General features: G+C 40.7%; 1 protein-coding gene across 2 annotated transcripts in view; it reads right to left on the reverse strand.

Moving 5' to 3' along the window:
• Positions 1–21,741, reverse strand: part of SPOCK3 (SPARC (osteonectin), cwcv and kazal like domains proteoglycan 3) — a 387,789-nt gene that overhangs the window by 151,544 nt on the left and 214,504 nt on the right. The gene's annotated exons all lie outside the window — the stretch shown is intronic.

A 21,741-nucleotide genomic window follows, 5' to 3' on the forward strand; every position in this document is an offset into this window, starting at 1 on the left:
GAGTTAAATTATCTTGATAAAGCCCAGAAGCAGGGGACTGCACTTAGTCTAGTGCTGACAAACTGGAACTGTGATGTTTTGAATCGTTTTATATGATTTCATGAAATGTATCTTTTCCTGCAACTGCCAGGCTGAAGCCTGTATCTTGATTTATTGGGCCAGTGGCCAGAATAAAGTGTTTGTTTTTGCCATATCTGACTGGACCTTCTTACCTTGCATACCTATGAGGCAGATAACTTGTTGGAATCAAGTCCTGAAGGGTCCTTTAGTAGTAAGGGACACAGTGGGTCAGAGGTTTTGTCACGTTCCCGTGAGCTCACTGTGCACTTCAGGAGCACAGGTGTGACAGTAGATAAGGACAAGCTGTTCACCCTCTCCAAGGTAGAGAGAACGAGAGGGCACTCTCTAAAGTTAAAAGGGGATAGATTCCGTACAAACGTAAGGAAGTTCTTCTTCACCCAGAGAGTGGTAGAAATCTGGAATGCTCTTCCAGAGGCTGTTATAGGAGAAAACACCCTCCAGGGATTCAAGACAAAGTAAGACAAGTTCCTGCTGAACCAGAACGTACACAGGTAAGTCTAGACGAATCAATTAGGGCACTGGTCTTTGACCTAAGGGCCACCGCAGGAGCAGACTGCTGGGCGTGATGGATCACTGGTTTGACCCAGCAGAGGCAATTCTTATATTCTTGTAACTGAAATTACTAAAATAAAATAAGAAAACACTTCTCTTTTTCTGCTGATGATTCCTCTCTCTAAATAGCCAAGCATCCTTCTGGCTATGGCCACTGTTTTTTCATATTGTTTCACAGCTTTGAGAATCTTAAACACTATCACACCAAAGTCCCTCTCACTGTCGTGCATATTAGTTTCTTACCCCCCAAGCATATATAGCTCCTTTGAATTTCTATTTCCCAAGAGCATCACTCTGCACTTCTTTGCATTAAATTTTTAGCTGCTTTCCTCTGAGCAAAATCCGTTTACCACCACTCTCTGTCATCTGTCTGTCAACCAATTTCTAATCCAGGTCATCACTTTGGGTCCTAACTTTAGCCCACTAAGTTTATTGATGAGCCTCCTATGAGAAACTGTGTCAAAGGCTTTGCTGAAATACAGGTAGACTACATTTAGCGCACATTCTCTATCCAATTTTCTGGTCACCCAGTTAAAGAAATCGATCAGATTTGTTTGGCACGATTTCCCCTGTCTGCGTGGATAAGAGATCCATCAGCCCCTTCAAAGGCACTACAGGAACAGCATGGTAAGCTCTCTTTTTTATTTTTATTTTTTTTAGAATTTTCAATAAATGTTTACAAAAGATATGAAAATCACAAAAGACAATTTTTTTTTTTTACATATAATCATCAAACTAAGAAATTCCATCTAGCCCTCATTAACTGTAGAGGAGTACATTTATACATGGTAAGCTCTCTATTTTCCTTTTCTTTTAGGTTAATTAAACAATTAATAGAAAAAAAGAAGAAGCGGTCGTAGATCTCAGATATTTCTTCATGTGACCAGCCAAGATGATAAAATGAAATTTAATGGTTTTATGCTGGACACATTGGTTTAACAGTAGCAGTTCTCCAGTGGCAGAAAAATAAGCCTTTAACTCTTATCACCTCTGTCATCTTCCTTTCCTATTTGCTGATTGTAGTTTTCTACCTGTAAACCATTCTGTTTGTGCACCTATCAGTTGCAATACTGAGACAGACCAAAGGTCCCTCAAGCCCAGTATCCTGGTTACAACAGTGGCCAACCCAGTCACAAGTACCTGGCAAGATCCCAAAAGAATAAAACAGATTTTATACTGCTAATCCTAGGAATAAGCAGTGGCTTTCCCTAAGCTATCTCAATAATGACGTACGAACTTTTGTTTTAGGAAAGTATCTAAACCTTTTTTAAACTCCACTAAGCTAACAGATTTCACCACATTCTCCGGCAATGAATTCCAGAGTTTAATTACACGTGTGAAGAAATAAGTAGGCTTGATTCATGGCAAAGATAGGCACTAGGAATGCAGGCCCAGAAAACTCTGACCTACATTTCCAGCATCTGTCTTTTGTGGAGGCACAATTCTCTATATGGCGCCATTGTGTGACTGGCACGCTCTCAGTGGTTGCTTTTTAGGCAGTCGCTGATATCGATGCCTTATAGAGTATTTGGGCCATTGTGTGCAGATCTTTATGGAATAGTGCCTAGAAAGATATGCATGCATATCCAAATCGTTGCCAATTAAAACCAATAATTGATTGGGAACCTCTAATTATTGGCACTAATTGACTTGTTAGCTAGCTTAGTTGTGCATACATCTCAGAAAAGCATTCAATTTTGCACGTGAAAATTTATGCATCATTTATAGAATCTGGGGGATAGCATTAAATACACATATTTCATATTTCTTAAGATTGGAAAAAAATGGGGTTATTGTGGCCACTGAGCTTGCCTCAAATGGAGATGTGACACTGGATACCATTATTATTATATTTTTATTGAGAGTTTTCAAATATCAAAACTGTAATGACAAGAATACACAAAATAATATCCACAATAAGGAAAATAATAAAAAGTATTACTTAATGTGTCTAGCTCACATCTGAATGACATGAATTGATGCTGTATGGTCTAGCAACCTCATCATTTGTCCAGCTGATACTTTCTAACTTTCTTCAATTTTCTTCATATTGGAAGTCTAGGTGGCTGTGGAACAAAAGGAGTTGCTTGTATCATGTCTAGTAAGGCTCCCATGAATTCCAGTTTTTGAGTTGGTCCTAGAAGTGCTTTGGGTAATTTATGATGAATCCCAAGTAATGATAGCACCCAAATAGTAGTCTCAGATCTTGTAACCCATTGGATTCCAGGAAAATCATTATCTTTTCCTTGTGCAGCATCTTCATTAACTTTCCAACCACTGAAGTAAAGCTTACCACCTGATAATTTCCCGCTTCTTCCCTGTCTCTACTTCTGTGAAGAGGGACCACATCCATGCTTCTCCAATCCTGTGAAACCTCCTCCATGTCCAAGGCTTTATTAAACAAATCTTTAAGAGAACCCTCTAGAAGCTTTTTGAACACAGATAAAAGCTTACCAGTTTGATAAATTTATAGTGCATAACACAAAAAGCACCCGCTCTCTACACATGACACACCTCCCTTAAAAATTTTTGAAACATTTATTTAGTGCACAGTTACTGCACACAGATTTCAGAATTACCACTGGACACATGAGCCCATCCTATGGTACTCCATTTTTGTAGCGTTAGGCATGCATTAGCTTAGTAAAAGGAACCCTAAGTTTGTGCTAGAGAGAGTGGAAAGTTAAGGGACTTGCCCAATCACAAATGTCTGTGGAATTCTAATCTAGCTTCCCTGGGACTCAGCCCTGTTGTACTAACCACAAGGCTAATCCTCCTTGCAACTAAAATAACAGAGTTTGAAAAGCCACTTTGCAATTTCATTTTGCTGCACAACATCAATTTCAATTATCAAAGCTATGTACTTTATACCTTTCAAATATTCAAACATCTGTCTCATATTTCAAAGTCCCTCCTTTCCATTAGGGTATATACATATATTCAGATCTATAAATCTTTTCTCATACAGACCCCATACCATTTTGTCTGCCTTCCTCTGAACCAAGTCAAATTTTTTTTTTTTTTACTACTATACTACTATTTCTATTTATCATTTCTATAGCGCAGCTAAACATACATTGCATTGTCCATTAAGACATACAAGATACAGTTCCTTCTCAGTAGAGCTTACAATCTAATTAACAGATGAACAAGAGAAGTAGGGGGTTAGGGGGGTTTCTTAAGCACTTGTGCACAAAAAGTGAGTGGGGACTAAGAGTGAAAAGCAACCTCAAACAAGTGGGCCCTTAGCTTGGATTTGAAAACTGTCAGGGTTGGAGCTTGGCATATTGACTTGGGTGGTTTGATACAGGCATATAGCGCAGCAAGAAAGATGGGACGTAGTCTAGAGTTGGCAGTAGAAGAGAAGGGTACAGTTAAGAGAGACTTGCCTGATTAACGGAGTTCCCGGAGAGGTTTATAGGGAAAGATAAGAGAGAAGAAATATTGAGGAGCCGCAGAGTGAATGCACTTGTAGGTAAGAGGAGTTTTAACTGTATGCGGAAATGGATGGGGAACCAGTGAAGTGTTTGAAGATGTCAGAGACAGTTGTAGTAGAAAGGGATAGACTGAGGATATGGCAAATGGAAGGGATGATAGTAGGAGAGATGGTGCTGATAAGGCAGCCTAGCATTATAATAGCGTTGGCCACCACCTTGTCACATTGTTTTCTCACTTGATATCCTTCAGCACTATCCCCCTGAGGTCCCTCTCCTTATCCATTCACATCACCTTCTCTTCTCCTGTCAAATATAGCTCTTTTGAATTTCTCCATTCAAAATTCCTTTCTGCATATCTACACGTTCAAGTTTAACTACCAAGCATTATAGCTCATACTTCTAATTTTTTTAGGCCACTCTCATGTTGACAACTCCTCTGGGGTGTCTACTCTTATGAAAATTTTTGTGCCACCTGCAAGCTTTTTCCTTCTAACCTTCAACAATATTGCTTATAAAGACACTGAACAGTTTGATTCTAGGACCAATCCCTGCTATTCATTTTCCTTTTTTCTGAGTGAATTCCATTTACTTCCTCCCTCCGTCATCTAACAGTCAATCAATTTCTGATCCAGTTTACCACTCGAGGACCCATGAGTGGAGATATACAGTATTTTGTAATTGGTTTAAAAATACATCATAAATTGATGTAGAAAATGTTGAATTGCATTCAAAAGAGTCATCCAATACACTGTATAAATATACAAAGCAGAGTAAAAAATAAAAATCCTACCACAGGATATCATAGACATCAAAATTAAGTACCTGAGGCAACAAGTCCAATAGTATTAGTCTTTGTGACTAATTTTGCACCTCAAAAACTATGACCTGAACACTCCCATCATGACCGGGAGCATTTGCATCATTTGTAAAACAAATCTCCTACCTCTTTTTCTCCTTTCTTCTCCTCTCTTCCTAAAGACAAAACAGAGACTTTCACACAACCAAGCAGACCATCTGAGAGAGACAAGCCAAAATGAAAAACAGAAAAGGAAAAGTCAACCAATAAACAATATACTTAAAAACAAAATCTCCTCTTCTATCTCTAACCGCAAACATATTTGGATTAAATAGCTCTCCATACCCTCCTCACAGCATTGAGAGCAACTGGTTGTTAAAGCCTGTTTCCCATAATATATTGTCAAATCCAATTTGCTATTTATTTTTTACCACAAGGTAATTTCTTTACTTTGTGGTAATGATAGTATTTTGCAGAACTATGCTAATGCACTATGCAGCATTTTTACATTATCTTTAACTTGGTACATAGCATATCGGTTATGCTTATCTACAATAATTCTGATAAATCATCTGATGTAATTTCTTAAAATTGTTATACTTTAAAATATCATCTACTTATTTTGTGGTGGATTGGCAACATAAATCTTAAGCTAAGATACATACCAAACTGTAGCCATCAACTACACAGATAACTACCGATTCATTAATTTGTGCTAAGTACTTAATATTTTAACCTTATGATATATAAAAAAAATGAAGGAAGAATGAATTTAATACATTTATTTTATGTTCCCTTAACGGGTTAACTTCAATTCCTTTCTCCACCACAATATTCATAAATTTGTAATTACACAATTTTGTGAGCTAAAATTACAATACTCTTTGTCAATATAACAGAAATGATAGAAAATTGGTACTTTTCCTGAGATTTTTGTGTTAGCAACTAGGCTGTACATCAACTGATTATCAATGAGTAGGCCTTTACCTCTTTGGTATGAATTATTACCAGTCTGAGAGACCTTAGCAATTTTCATCATTCAAGCTTAACTACTTTAACAATTAGGCTTAACAAAGAAGAATAATGCTGTCAGATTTTATTGTAGTTACAAAAGGTATAGACTTCCAGCACATTATGAATAACACACCAGTAAAGAATAATTATTTTCCTTCACACTACATAATTTTTCTTACACTGTATATTATGTGTAAGCTATTGAAGCAGTCTTGTTTCATAAATCTTTTTCTTTTCTTTGTTTTGCATTAACTTTTCTGCAATTTACTTCTACAGAAATACTAAGTATTAATACAATTAAGGAGGTAGTTACTAAGCTGCAATAAAAGAGCACAGATTACCACAGCTACTGTATATTTGTCATAGGAGTTATTAACTTCTACCACTGTTTATTGACTCCCATGGTACATATCAATTTGTGTTGCTGTAACTAGGAGCACCATCCATTTATGGTCTACAGTAACAGATAAGTTAATCTCAAATTAGGCTCACTGCAAACAGCGCCTAAATCAACCAGGACCTACAAAAAACGGTGCCGAGCTTGTATCAATCATGCTTATGCACCATTAACAGATTTGTAGATACCAGCACCTAAGAAAAAACTTAGGTGCTGGTAATATAGGCCAGGGTTTTAAAGGCCTACACTTCTGGACAAACCATGCCTAGCGGCGCCTAAGGTAATCTCTGCCCCCTAAACACACCTATTTTGACTTTAGGTGCCATCAGGTACCATACTGTAGGTGTGATCCCTTCACCTACTTTTAAAATGAGTTTTTAATTGGTTTTAAATGGCACAATTACTGTGCCAATTAAAACCGATTAATGCAATTAAGTCAGATGCTGGTAGGCATGACTTAAGTACCCACTGACACCTAACATTTAGTGCTGCTTATAGAATATGGCCCACTATGTCTTATAATGACCATGGGGGAAAAAAATTCCTGGTACCATCTGATCCCCCTCGATCCATGCATGTATCTCCTCTCCCAATCATTATCAACCATAAATTTCTTCCCATTCAATGCCCCCTTCCCCCCAATCCATGACCTTCGTACAGTGATAAAAGTGATTTTGATCCCTACAATCGATTATTGTAACACCATTTATTTAGGGTTACCCAAAAATTCAATTTGAACTTTACAATTAATACAGAATGCTGCAGCCCACCTAATTAAGGGAGCCTCACGATTTAATCATATCACACCAATTTTGGTTAAGCTTCATTGGTTGCCAGTATCTGCTCAAATTGAGTTTAAGGTTCTCTGTATGATTTACAAGTTAAGGCAGAATAAACAACCATTCGAGAAGAGTACTCTCTTTCATCAATATTTGCCCAGCCGTGCATTGTGCTCCAGTGAAAAGTATTGCTTGAAGGTCCCACCATTGAAGCAGGTTCGGCTAATTTGCTATCGTTACTCTATGATTGCGGTGCAGGAGGCCCAATGGTGAAACACCTTACCAGTTGAAATTAAAGAGGTGTCATCTTTGCTGAATTTCTGCAAATTACTGAAAACAGCAGTTTCAACATTTTTTCTCTTGAAGATGGGACTGTTGATTATGAGTTATTGTTGGTTTTGATGTATGAGGCATCGTTAGATTTTATTTATGAAATCGATCTAACAGTATTGTTATGTAAGATGCTATTTGTTATTAATTGTTGATAACTGCACTATCGGCCTCTTTTACAAAGCCGCACTAGCAGCTGCGCTGCGCTAACGGCCCCGAAGCCCATAGAGATTTACAGGGCTTCAGGGCTGTTGCTGTGCAGCAGCCGCTAGCATGGCTTTGTAAAAGAGACCATATGTATGTCTTCTGTAACTTGCTTAAAACATAAGAACATAAGAATTGCTGCTGCTGGGTCAGACCAGTGGTCCATCATGACCAGCAGTCCGCTCATGCGGTGGCCCTCTGGTCAAAGACCAGCACCCTAAATGAGACTAGCCCTACTAGCGTACGTCCTTGTTCAGCAGGAACTTGTCTAACTTTGTCTTGAATCCCTGGAGGGTGTTTTCCCCTATGACAGACTCTGGAAGAGCATTTCAGTTTTCCACCACTCTCTGGGTGAAGAAGAACTTCCTTACGTTTGTACAGAATCTATCCCCTTTCAACTTTAGAGAGTGCCCTCTCGTTCTCCCTACCTTGGAGAGGGTGAACAACCTGTCCTTAACTACTAAGCCTATCCCCTTCAGTATCTTGAATGTTTTGATCATGTCCCCTCTCAATATCCTCTGTTCGAGGGAGAAGAAGCCCAGTTTCTCTAATCTTTCACTGTACAGCAGCTCCTCCAAACCCTTAACCATCTTAGTCGCTCTTCTCTGGACTCTTTCGAGTAGTACGTGGTCCTTCTTTATGTACGGCGACCAGTATTGGATGCAGTACTCCAGGTGAGGGTGCACCATGGCCCGGTAAAGTGGCATGATAACCTTCTCCGATCTGTTTGTGATCCCCTTCTTTATTATTCCTAGCATTCTGTTCGCCCTTTTCGCCGCCACTGCACATTGCGCAGACGGCTTCATCGACTTGTCGATCAGAACTCCCAAGTCCCTTTCCTGGGAGGTCTCTACAAGTACCGCCCCGGACATCCTGTATTTGTGCATGAGATTTTTGTTACCAACATGCATCACTTTACACTTGTCCACGTTGAACCTCATCTACCATGTCGCAGCCCATTTCTCGAGCCTGATTATGTCACTTTGTAGATCTTCGCAATCCCCCTGCGTCTTCATTACTCTGAATAACTTTGTATCATCCCCAAAGTTTATCACCTCGCTCATCGTACCTATGTCCAGATCGTTTATGAAGATGTTGAAAAGCACGGGTCCAAGCACCGAATTGCAGGATGAACGAGTAACAAATATTTTAAACAAATAAATCCACATTTTACATTTCCCTGGGCTTTAAATGAAGACTAGTGGGTGAGCAGGAGTAATACCTATCAAGCGCCTGGGTCAAAATAGTGATGTCAACCCCTAGTGGTAATTTCATAGTACTACTGCTAGGGCCCAAGCTGCCAAATAAGAACAGGTTGAGTATGGGAAATTGGGGTATTGGGGGGATTATGGGAAGACTAGGTGAATGTATATATGTTTGGGGTGATGGGTTGGTGCATTAAGAGTTTTTCACTATGTATCCCCAGTTTTGGAGTCCAATGCTCTTGGGAAAGAAAGATAATGCCAGCTGCAAAACTGTGTTACATCAATCACACATGCCATTCACAATTAGGGGATTTTTCTGAAGCGTATAAACTAAACTAAACTAAAACTTAACCTTATATACTAGGTCTTCAACCAAAGGAAGCTTGACGCGGTTAACAATACATAAAAAAAATAAAGTAAACTGAAATACAAAGAGTTAGGGCTCCTTTTACCAAGGTGCGCTAGTGTTTTTAGCTTACACGGCATTGCCGTGCGCGTTAACCCCACGCTACGTGCCAACAACTAACGCCAGCTCAATGCTGGTGTTAGCGTCTAGTGCATGCTAAAACCGCTAGCACAGCTTAGTAAAAGGATCCCTTAGTTTTCAAAATGTTTAGCGAATAAAAATTTTTTTTTAAGTTTACGGAAGATTTAGAAGGAACTGGGACACCTCAAAATTAGGGGAAGTTCATTCTATAATTGGGGAAATTTAAACGCCAGAGAGCTGCTAAAATTCTTAACTCCTTGAATTCCTTTCCTAGAAGGAAGAGAAAGTTTAAATCGATGAATGCCTCTCGCATATGAAAATCTACAAACATTCCATAGCAGAGGAACAAGAGGAGCAAAGATACCATTTAAAATCTTAACAATACATAAACACTTAAATTGAATTCTAAAATAAACCGGGAGCCAATGGAGAGAGAAATGCAAAGGAGTCACATGGTCGAATTTGCTCTTTCCATAGATCAACTTCGCAGTGGTATTCTGAACCAATTGTAGTCTTTGAAGGCAGTTCTTAGTGATGCCAAGATAAATGGCGTTACAATAATCTAACCGGGATAATATAATAGATTGGACCAAAACAGAAAAACGACATTGATGGAAAAGAGATCTGACTTTCCTCAACATTCATAAGCTGAAAAAATATTTTTTAACCAGAGAGTTTATTTGATCCTTAAAAGTAAGAGAAGAATCAAAAAGTATTCCCAAAATTGTAGCAGAGAACTCAATTTGTAGGGAGGCTCCAGAATCCAAAAGTACAGTGGAAGGAAGATGATCCAATTTTGGGCCTAACCACAGAAGTTTAGTTTTATCTGCATTTAGCTTCATCTGGACAGACATAGCCCAAGTTTGAAATTTAGAGATGCAATGATTTATTTTAAAAGTTAAATTGGTAATATTTGGATCAATCTCAATTAGTATAAAAATGCCGCATAAGTAAAAAGTGTTTCCCACACTGACAGCTTATAAATATTCAAAGTTGTCATATAAAGATTGAACAAAATTGGGGAAAGCGGAGAGCCCTGGGGTACTCCGCAAGGAGGTTGCTAGGAATTAGAAATATTACCATCAATATTAACTGAATAAGATTGGAACAATAAAAATTTTGTAAACCAAACAAGAACAACCTGATTAAGACCAATATCTGAAAGTAATTGGAGCAAAATGTCATGATGTACTACATCAAACGCCATGGACAAATCAAACTGAAGCAAAATTGAACATTTATTTTGAAGTCATAGTTGTTGGATTTTATAAAGAGAGATCAATAAAGTTTCGGTACTAAAATTAGAACGAAACCCATATTGAAAAGGTTGAAGTAATGAAAATTTCTCCAGATAATTGGTAAGCTGACCTGCTACAATTGATTTTAACAACTTTGTCAACAATGGTATATTAGAAATTGGTCGATAATGTGACGAGATAATGAGGTCTAGATCTGATTTTTTTCAGAAGGGGAAGGAGAGTTATTCGCACCATAGATTGCGTAAAGTATCCATTTTCCAGTGAATTTAATAAAATGGTCAACCAAGTTATGACCTGAGAAGGAATATTGAATAAAAGATATGATGGAAAAGGGTCCAATGAACATTTGCACTTTCTCAACTTTTCACATAATATGGATACTTGGTATTCAGAAACTGGGTCAAAAGAACACCAGTAATGATCAACTGGTATCTCCAGTGTAGAATTATTTAAATGAGAGGAGCGATGTCCAATAATTCCTGCATGAAAAGATTGCCTAATGAGAGAAATTTTGTCTTGAAAAAAACAAACTATTACATCCGCAGGAGATAAAGATTGCTCAGACTTTGAGTCAGAATTAGTCAGAGTACACCAGAGTTTAAAAAGAGTACTGCTCTCATTATTAGACTCAGCTATTTTGCCTCCATAATAGGTTTTTCTCGCTTTCCTAAGTTCAAAATTATATTTTCTAATTGCAGATCTTCAGTTTATTTTATCTATATCTGAAAGAGATTTTTTTCCATTTCTTTTCTAGCCTCCTACAATTTTGTTATAGGGCTTTCTGAATGGATAGAAACCACAGTGCATTCTGGGCATAGGAGATTGCTTTGGTGATAACTTGCACCAAAGATTGATAGGCACATTCTGTAATGGAGCTCCAGTTATGCCAGTTATCATCAATGGTATGCTCACTGAGAGAGCTAGGGAGAGAATCTAAAACATAAGACCAAAAATGTTCAGGACAGATTTTCTTGGCAACAAGATCACTCCTGTTGTTCACATTCACATGTCTAGATTGCATACACATAAATTACAGTTTTATTCTCCCTTTTAAAAAAACGCACAAGATATTTTTAGCACCAGATGGCATACTCTGTGTTGCTCCGACAGTCATAAAGTTACACTTGTTTCAGTGATATGAAATGAAATTAAAAGTGTGGAATAACTTGTAAGTTTCATGGCTCCACATCATTCTTTTCGTGGTTGGGCTGAGAACTTTTCAGTGGCCCCTCGTATTGTATGTCTGAGACAATAATTTTTATATATATATAATTAAAAGGTAACAAGCTTGCCCTTTATAACATATTTTATGTCACAGACATTTTATAAATATTTCAAATATGCAATAATTAAGAAAATTGAACTTGATTAATAAGTAATGCAATCAATGCATATAGCATAATGAATTACACTGTATCACAATTGAGTTTTTAAGACATTTACATTTTTTCCTAAATTCTTTAATAAAACTTCAATTCTTGTATGAGCAATATGCCCGTGCAGGTGAATAGGTTTATACTGACTGATTGCATGAAGCTGTATTAGTGTGATTACCCTCTTAGGAAGACAAGGCCATTCATTGCTAATTCTGAACGTTTTGTAAATATGCAGATTTTTTACTTAGTCTTTAACATTTTCATATGCAAACATTCCTCAAAAAGATTTAAAATTACCTTCTTAATCCTATGTTAATTTTAATCTTTAGTAATACAATGAAAGAGTTTTTATTGTTCAGATTTAATTTAGAAAACAGAGTGGCATATAATTACAGTTGGAACTATTTTAATTTATGTCTGCATAAAAAAGGTGAAAAGAACTATCAGTGTAATGACAGCCCTGAGACTGTTCATTCAGTCTGCTTTACCTTGTAAATTTTGTTCTCTGTTTCCCAGATAAGAACATCAGAAAGTAAGCTATGCCATACTGGATCAGACCAATTTTATTATGCATGTAATGGTATTATCTGCATAGACGTTAGATAGGAGGGCTATAAATGTTTTAAATAAATAAATAAAATTAATAAATGAAGCTCCACTGGAGCCCATCATTATGACTCCAGCAATAGCCAAATAAGGTCATATGTACCCAGCAGTATCTCGGAGATTAGATACATGCCATGTTGCTCGGAATTAAGCAATAACTTTCCCATATCTACATGGTTAATAATTATTTATCCAATAATAACACCAGGGGGAACCCCCCTTCCAAAAAAAAAGGCTGTCAGGGAAAAATGTAATCAAATACTCAGTAAACCCAGCGGCCAAACAATTTACAGTATAAAAAATTTGTTGTATACAATTACAGGCATAATCAAAAAAACCTGCCTAAATTGGCACTTGTACTTCCTAATCATTGGATGGATAATTGAAACTATTTTCCTGGATGTCTAGAGAGATGCTTTGCTTGCTGTGCATCCAGAGTTCAAGGTGGCATGTTATGGGCATACTTTGGGCATGCTTTGGATGGGCTAGACTTGAATGTCTTGTGGTGATAATCAAACTTTTGCAAAGCACCCTGGATGGAACTTAGATGTTTTGGGCTAGACCTCTTTTGGAAGCATCTAAGTGCTGAAAAGGTACCCATATTGACTAGATATTGACTGGAGGGATTAAGTTATGACCCCCTCACACTCACCCAGTGTTAAATGACACCCTCCTACCTCAACAAATCGGAATGAAAGAGTACACACCTGTCTCTAGAATAGCAGAATTTGGCATGGGAAATCCTAGTACAGGATCACATAGGTATCTTAAGTAGACAGGAGGATGGGCTAATGAACCATAGAGAAGAAGAAGCAAACCCATAAGGCACTCTAACAACAGCATCTGGTGCGGTACTCTGAGAGACCCCCCAGAAAAGAGACTTGGGAGTACTGGTCGACAAGTCGATGAAGCTGTCAGTGCAATGCATGGCGGCGGCGGCAAAAAGGGCAAACAGAATACTAGGAATGATTAAGAAGGGGATCACGAGCAGATTGGAGAAGGTTATCATGCCGCTGTACCGGGCCATGGTCGGCCCCACCTGGAATACTGCATCCAGCACTGGTCGCCGTACATGAAGAAGGACACGGTACTACTCAAAAGGGTCCAGAGAAGAGCGACTAAAATGGTTAAAGGGCTGGAGTTGCTGCCGTACAGTGAGAGATTAGAGCAGTGGTCTCAAACTCAAAGCTTTTGCAGGGCCACATTTTGGATTTGTAGGTACTTGGAGGGCCTCAGAAAAAAATAGTTAATGTCTTCTTAAAGAAATGACAATTTTGCATGAGGTAAAACTCTTTATAGTTTATAAATCTTTCCTTTTGGCTAAGTCTTAATAATAATATTGTAATTTATAGCTAAAGAGACATAGGATCAAGAAACTTTATTTTACTTTTGTGATTATGATAAACATACCGAGGGCCTCAAAATAGTACCTGGCGGGCCGCATGTGGCCCCCCGGGCCGCGAGTTTGAGACCACTGGGCCTCTTCTCCCTTGAAAAGAGGAGATTGAGAGAGGACATGATCAAAACATTCAAGGTATTGAAGGGAATAGACTTAGTAGATAAAAACAGGTTGTTCACCCTCCCAAAATAGAGAGAACGAGAGGGCACACACCCTTCAGGGATTCAAGACAAAGTTAGACAAATTCCTGCTGAACCAGAATGTATGCAGGTAAGGCTAGTCTCAGTTAGGGCACTGGTCTTTGACCTAAGGGCTGCCGCGGGAGTGGACTGCTGGGCATGATGGACCACTGGGTTTGACCCAGTAGTGGCAATTCTTATGTTCTTCTGTTTAGCCCACCAAAATCCTGCTATACTGCCATATAGATGCACCTGCAGCCATAAGGGCTATTGGGGGTAGAAGACAGGTGGATATAGTAGGTTTTGGGGAGTTTTAGAGGAGATGTGAAGATAACAGCAGTGCTCTCTAAGGTACCCCACTACTCTGTTGGCATGTCTATGTGACCAGTCCATTACAATGCTGGCCTCTCCCATGTCTAAATGGTTTGGATTTGAATGTTTCTAACTTGGATGGTTTTGTGGTCAAAAATGTCAATCCTGACGTCAGAGAGGAAGTTCTGGGCCAGCCAGTGATCAAAATATGTCTGTTTTAAGAATTTATATCTGCTGTCTATATTTTGTACTATGGCCCCTTTTACTAAACCGCAATAGTGGTTTTTAGCGCAGGGAGCCTATGAGCATCGAGAGCAGCGCAGGGCATTCAATGCATCTCCCTGCTCTAAAAACCAATATTACAATTTAGTAAAAAGGGAGGGGGTATATTTGTCTATTTTTGTATAGTTGTTCCTGAGGTGACATTGCATAGAATCGTCTGCCTTGACCTCTTTGAAAACCCGTGGAATATAAATGATAATTAACATTTTCTCTGCGTACAGTGTGCTTTGTGGGTTTTTTTTTAATTTTATTGTTGGTAGATCATTTTGACTTGGTCATTTTAAAAGTAGCTCGCAAGCCCAAAAAGTGTGGGCACCCCTGCTGTACAGTCATTTCTTGTATGACTGGATGAGCTATATTTATCTTTTTTTTTTAGTTGTTTAAATTCATGCAGAAATAAATGGCTAGATTGAACCTAATGACTTCATTAATGCCTTTCCCTTTTTTAGACCTCTATACCATTTGAAAGCGGGCAAATACTTCTTAAATTTAGTAAAAATATTCTGTCACAAGTGTCAAACCTTAAAAAAGGAAGCCATATTGAGCATTGGAAAATAATAATAATAATTAACTAATAAAAATAGTATACATTTAGGGCTCCTTTTACTAAGTTCTGATAGTGGTTTTAGTGTGCGCTTAGCGCGCGAGGAATTGCCATGCACGCTAGATGCTAACGCCAGCATTGAGTTGGCGCTAGTTTTCCCACGTAGCGCAGGGGTTTGCGCGCGCTAAAAATGCTAGCGCACCTTAATAAAAGAGGGGGTTAATTTTCCCCACCACCAAATTTCCCCATCCTGCCCCACCCGGCTACTTTTTCATGCCACCCGGCTGGAAAAAATTTCTGGGGAGAACACTGAAATAGATTATATTTAGTTGAAAGGGTCAACCTCCTTAGGAGGTGTGTAAATATAGTATATTTAGCTGCAATAGTAAACCCAGAATTATATGTGTATATACATTGGACGATTGATTTGGTATGAATGCATGCATATAAGTAGGATGATCGTAACATAAGTAGGATGATTCATTCTGACATAATCATGCCAGTATTAATAACTCTGTATTGTAACACCACCACAGAGCTCCGCATATTTCACTAAAGACCTCTATGTAACTCTGTATAGAGTCCATGTTTTGAAACACCTCACAGAAGCTCTTTGTAACTCTGTATGGTAATATCTCTACAGAAGCTCAAGTAGTGTACCACCTTTACAGAAGCTCATGTAAACCGCTCTGAATTGATTCTACCGTCATTAGTAAGTGGTATAGAAGCTCTCAATAAACATAACATAAACATAGCATATCATTATGTTAGCATATGCTAATTCTATTAATGTGCATTATTATTATATAGGCCCCATTAAAAATGGGGATTTGCAGTAAGTAACATGTTAACATGTACAAATGTGGAAGTGCACTTTAGTAATTTTAACCCTAAGAAATTTATATTTATTTGACAGTATGGGCTCCTTTTACTAAGGTGCGCTAGCGTTTTTAGCGTGCACTTAAGATTAGCATGTGCTAACCATGCGCTAAATGAAAAATACTAACGCAAGCTCTATGGAGGCGTTAGCGTTTAGTGCGCGGCATTGTAGCGTGTGCTAAGCATGTGCTAAAACCGCTAGCGCACCTTAGTAAAAGAAGCCCTATGTCTTTTCCTACAGTACAAGGTGGGTTTTATGCATGCTGAAAATGTGTACAATATCAAACAGCCTACAAAGTGCACAGTTTATATCAGAACTTGCTAATTCTAATCACTCTTTTGTATTTTCTTTCGATGAGCAACTTTATGGTCTATCATAAAATAAGCATGCTTGAATTTCAGGTTGTTGGAAAGCAGTCTATAATAGCCCCCAAACAATGCCACTGAAAAAAAAAATTATCTTGCTGCTCTACTTTGTTCTATAACATGGGCACTGTGCATTGACCTGTGTTCTTCAAGCATGTTACACAATTTCCAGTGCTCAGTCATTGCTAAACATGTTCTTTCTAAAAGGCACATTTTGCTCAGAACAATCCCAAGCTTCCACTAGAGCCTGACAATGCAATCAAATTAAATTTTGCCTGGAGAAAAGAAACAAATATCTTCATCCTTTACATCAATTTCAGGAATGGCTGCTTCTCAGTAACCTTGACTTTTGATACTCAAGAACAGAATTTAGACCATAAACATGCACACATCTATTTAGTCATTACTGAAGATTTTAAAGTAAGCATGGCACATTATTAGAGGGTATGCCAATGTATTTAATGGTGTATATTTTTCCATAATATAATATACATGTAAAACAGTATGCACTAAAATACTTGTGATAAGTACTTGTGTGGACAGTATGATCCATTTTACTGGTCAAAGAGATTCTAGTAATTCTATATACCGTATATACTGGAATATAAATCGGGATTTTTGGGCCAAAACATTGGTCCAAAAATGGGGGTCCCGATTTATATTTGGGCCAATGCCCCCTCCCAGAATTTTTTAAGGCCGCCGCCAGGCTCTGCCCCCCTCCTCCTCCCTGCCCTATCATACCTCTGCCGATCCCTGGTGGAGGTGCAGCAGGTCCTCTGCCGATCCCCGGTGGAGGTGCAGCGGGCAGGAGCAAGCTTTCTGAACTCCTGCCCTGCTGCTAACTGGCTGCGCGGATCCAGATTGTTCATCTCAGCAGCACAAGCAGCAGCACGGTTTGGTGCTGCTACTTGGCGCTGAGCGGCTTTCTTACTGGCTGCCGTGAATTCTCACAATAAAACATTTTATGTGTAAATATGTTTATTGAACAAGAACGGAAAAGCAGTATACAGAAAATCAAAACTTTTTCCTCCATACCATCACAGTTCCCAATCCCCCCCATCCCCCCCTCCCACCCCACCCAGGCAGCAGCAACTAGAACCAATATAAGAAACAAACAAAAAACATCTCAAGCATCCCAGAGTTGTCTACGAACATAAGAGGTAAAGGTCAAACTAAAAGAATACCAACATTGACAAAAAAGTCTGCCTGTCTTGGCTGACATGTCCACAATGTCTCTGCGCTCCAGCAACATTTGCTGCAGCATTAATGCTCTCCACTGTTGAATAGTCGGGGGCTGAGAAGAAAGCCACTGCAACAGAACACACTTCCTCCCCAGCAGAATAGTCCTCTTGAGAAAGGCCGAACAGCCCGGCTTGGGCGGGTGAAAATGAATCTGTAGAGTAATGAGGAAACTCGGGTGGAGTCTCCAGGAGCACCCCCATAGCTGGGCCACAGCAGAGACCAATTGCAACCAAAAGGCAGACACCAATGGGCAGGTCCAAAACATATGTCCAAAAGATGCCATGGGTTGTTCGCATTTACCACAGCCATGCTCCGCACTAATCCCCATCACATGAGCTCTCTTGGGGGGATAAAAAGCTCGCAAGAGAAATTTATAATTGCGTTCCCACTCCATGGAAGATAAGCGCAGGGCATTCCCCAAGCAAAGTCCCTTTCGAATCATGTCGGCAGTGATAGGCACCTGCAAATCCATCGTCCATTTCCTGGCCAAGGTCGGAAAATCAATTTCTCCCAAGCAGTCCAGAAGCAACCCATGACACATTTTCAGGGGTATCAGGTCCTGTGCTGTCAGCCCAAGAACTTCGTGTAGTTTAGTATAATTCTCCTCACACAGCACCGCCGGTGTCAGGTTCCGCAAATAATGCTGCAATTGTCTGTATGCAAACCAATCAGCTGTGGTGAAGTGGAACTGTGTGGTCAGGTCTGTGAAGGAGACAGGAAGTCCCGTGTGTTGTACGGCCTGTGAGATGTACTGAAGCCCCATTGAAGTCCATCGGCGAAACGATCCAGAATCCAAGCCAGGTGAAAAATCACCATTGCCAGCAATGGGCAAGCAAGACGTCACCCTGGAATTGATCTTCAACAGTCTGCATAGGGATTTCCAAGCCCTGCGCATGGCCGGCAGAAGTGGATGAGAGGTAAGCTGTGGCAAATCTGGCAAGTGGAGAGCATGTAATAAATAACTAAAATGGTATGGTTGAAAGCAATAACATTCGATCTCCGGTAGAGAAAAATAGGTAGTAGCACAAAACCAATCATGGACATGTCTTAGCTGGCAAGCAAGGTTAAATCTAGAAACACTCAGGAGACCCAACCCCCCCTTCCTACGAGGTAACATCAACTTAAATAGAGAAATCCTAGCCCGCTTCCCCTGCCAGAGATACGCAGTAAGGTGGGAATTGTGTTGAGATACATGAGCGGGGGAAAGCATGACGGGGAGCATCTGTAAGACATAAAGCCATTGGGGTAGGATCATCATGTTGTAGAGGGCAATACGGCCCGAAAGGGACAAGGGAAATTGCCTCCAGTTAGAAAGAGTAGACTCCGTACGACGGAGCAGAGGTAAGATGTTCGCAGTGTACAGCCTATCCAGGTCCTGAGGTATAACCACCCCCAAGTAACGCAAGGAAGAAGAAGCCCATTGTAATGGAAAGTCCCCCAACCAACCCTGACGTACTGCCTCCGAGGTGGGCAATGCCAGGGATTTCTGCTTGTTAAGGGTCAAGCCAGAGTAAAGGTGAAATTCGTCCAGGATGTCCAATGCACGAGATAGGGATCGGTGAGGGTCCCCCAGAGTGAGTAAAAGGTCATCCGCAAATGCCAACACCCGTAGCTGGGCAGAACCCTCAGACAACCCCACAATCTCATCATCTCTCTGGAGAGTACGCAACAAAGGGTCCAAATACAACAAGAAAAGCAGCGGAGAGAGCGGACATCCCTGTCGTGTCCCCCTACCCACGAGGAAACCATTGGAGCGTACCCCATTAACCATTATCGAGGCCGTGGGATCTGAGTAGAGCGGTCGGAGCAATGCCAAGTAACTGTCCGGAAGTCCGATATACTGTAATACTTGAAATAGATACTGCCACTGAACCTTGTCAAAGGCCTTTGCCGCGTCCAATCCAACTAGCAAACCTGGACATTGGGTATGTTGTGCCCGCGAGAACGCCATCAACACTCTCCGAACATTTAAAACCGAGTGCCGCTCCCGGACAAAACCCACCTGCTCAGGCACTATGATGGAAGGCAACAAAGGTGCTAACCTATCTGCCAGCACTCGAGCTAAAATTTTTATGTCAACGTTCAGGAGCGAAATCGGCCGGTAGGATTCGATCTCGGTGGGCGGTTTAGATGGCTTTGGAATCAATGTGATGAGAGCGTCATTCGCATAGCAGGGAAATGCACCGCAGTCGCGAACTGCCGAATAATAATTCAGCAGGGGCTCCCCCAGGACCGATGATAAGATCTTATAGAACTCCGGAGAATAGCCATCCGGTCCCGGAGCCGTGCAAGTCTTCAACGTTTGTATGGCTCGCAACACTTCTTGTGTGTGTAAAGGCCTATCTAATCGAGATTTCTGAGCCGGCGATAATTTAGGCATCCCCGCATCCTCTAAGTAATCACACACGTCGGGGCCCATATAGGGACCCGGGGAAGCATAAAAGGCCTCAAAATAATTTTTAAAGCAATCTGCAATTGCCTCTGCCGAGGTCAATATGTTCCCCGAGGTATCTCGGATCATAGGAATATATCGAGAACCCGACCAGCTCTTAGTTACAGATGCGAGCAACTTCCCCGCCTTGTTTCCATGCTTATGGAATCGAAACTTTCTATAAAACAACAGTTTTTTTGTGCGTTCATGTATAAGGGTATTCAGCTCAGCCAAGACCGTTTTATACATGTCATTAGTGGCCACCGACGGGGAATTCAGCAGGTCACGTTTCAACTGCTGCGAATGACGCTCAAGTTGTACTATGCGATGTGCAATTCGTCTGGTCCTAGAGGCAACGTAAGCTATAATATCTCCACGCATCACCGCTTTAGCAGTATCCCAAAATAGAATAGGTTGTTCTATGTGTTGCGCATTGAAAGAGCAATAATCCTCCCATTTGTGCATTAGAAATTCCCGAAAATGAAGGTCTTCATGCAGGTACGCAGGAAATCTCCAACCCATCCCCGAATTCACAGGGCCCCCCACCGCAACATCAAGCCAGATCATATGGTGATCTGACACCTCAAGGGGACCAATGGTAGCCTCCGACACTCGAGCAAACAGCGTCTCAGATAAAAGCGTATAATCAATCCTGGAGAAAGAACCGTGGGCTCTGGACTGGTGAGTGTAATCTCTCTCCGTGGGGTGAAGCAACCGCCAAGGATCCACCAGTCCCAGAGCCCGACAGAGATAAGGGATTCCCCTGGTCTGCCTCCCAGACGGCGTCCCTGAACCTCCAGAGCGATCCACGCCCGGGTCCATCACCTGATTCAAGTCACCCACTACTATCAGGGGACAGTCCGAGTCTTTCAAACAAATATTAACCAGGTTTTGAAAAAAGGAATGTTGATATTTGTTAGGGCCATATCCCACCAAAAGCCGAAAGGGCCCCCCAGGTCCCACCACCCTCACCAAAAGGTAACGGCCCTGCGAGTCACGCCTCAGAACCTGGACTGTACACTGCAAACCCCTCCTAAATAAAATCGCCACCCCCGCCCTTTTCCCAGGGGAAGAGGCGTAATGCAAGTCTCCAACCCAACCCCGGCGTAATTTCTGGTGTTCTACATCTGTAAGTCTGGTCTCTTGCAGGCAAGCTATGTCTGCCGAGTGATGTTTCAGTTGAGACAAAATTTTTGTGCGCTTGGCAGGAGAAGTAATGCCCGATACATTCCAGGAAAGTATACGCAACTTCCGGTCACCCATCAGGGGCCAGCACCGGACTCACCACAGCTAGCAAAGGGTTCAGTAAATGGAGTCCTAGGGCGCCCAGCCCCACCCCAAGACTCACACACACACGCCAGGCATACAGTCTCACCAATCTGAAAGAAAAATGACCCACGACAACCCTGAAAGAGAAAAACAAAGTAAACTAATAACATTGCTGCTGCTACCCAGGACCCCCCCTCCCCCCAAATCCCCCCAACAACCCCAATCTTCCCCCACATGTGGGAGCTAGAAGGTCACCAGAGATGCCCCGTCCAGGGCTGCCCCGCCCCGCCCCGCCCCATCAGAATGTGCGCCCCT

The sequence above is a fragment of the Geotrypetes seraphini genome, chromosome 1 (genome assembly GCF_902459505.1).
Source record: "Geotrypetes seraphini chromosome 1, aGeoSer1.1, whole genome shotgun sequence".
NCBI lineage: Eukaryota > Metazoa > Chordata > Amphibia > Gymnophiona > Dermophiidae > Geotrypetes > Geotrypetes seraphini.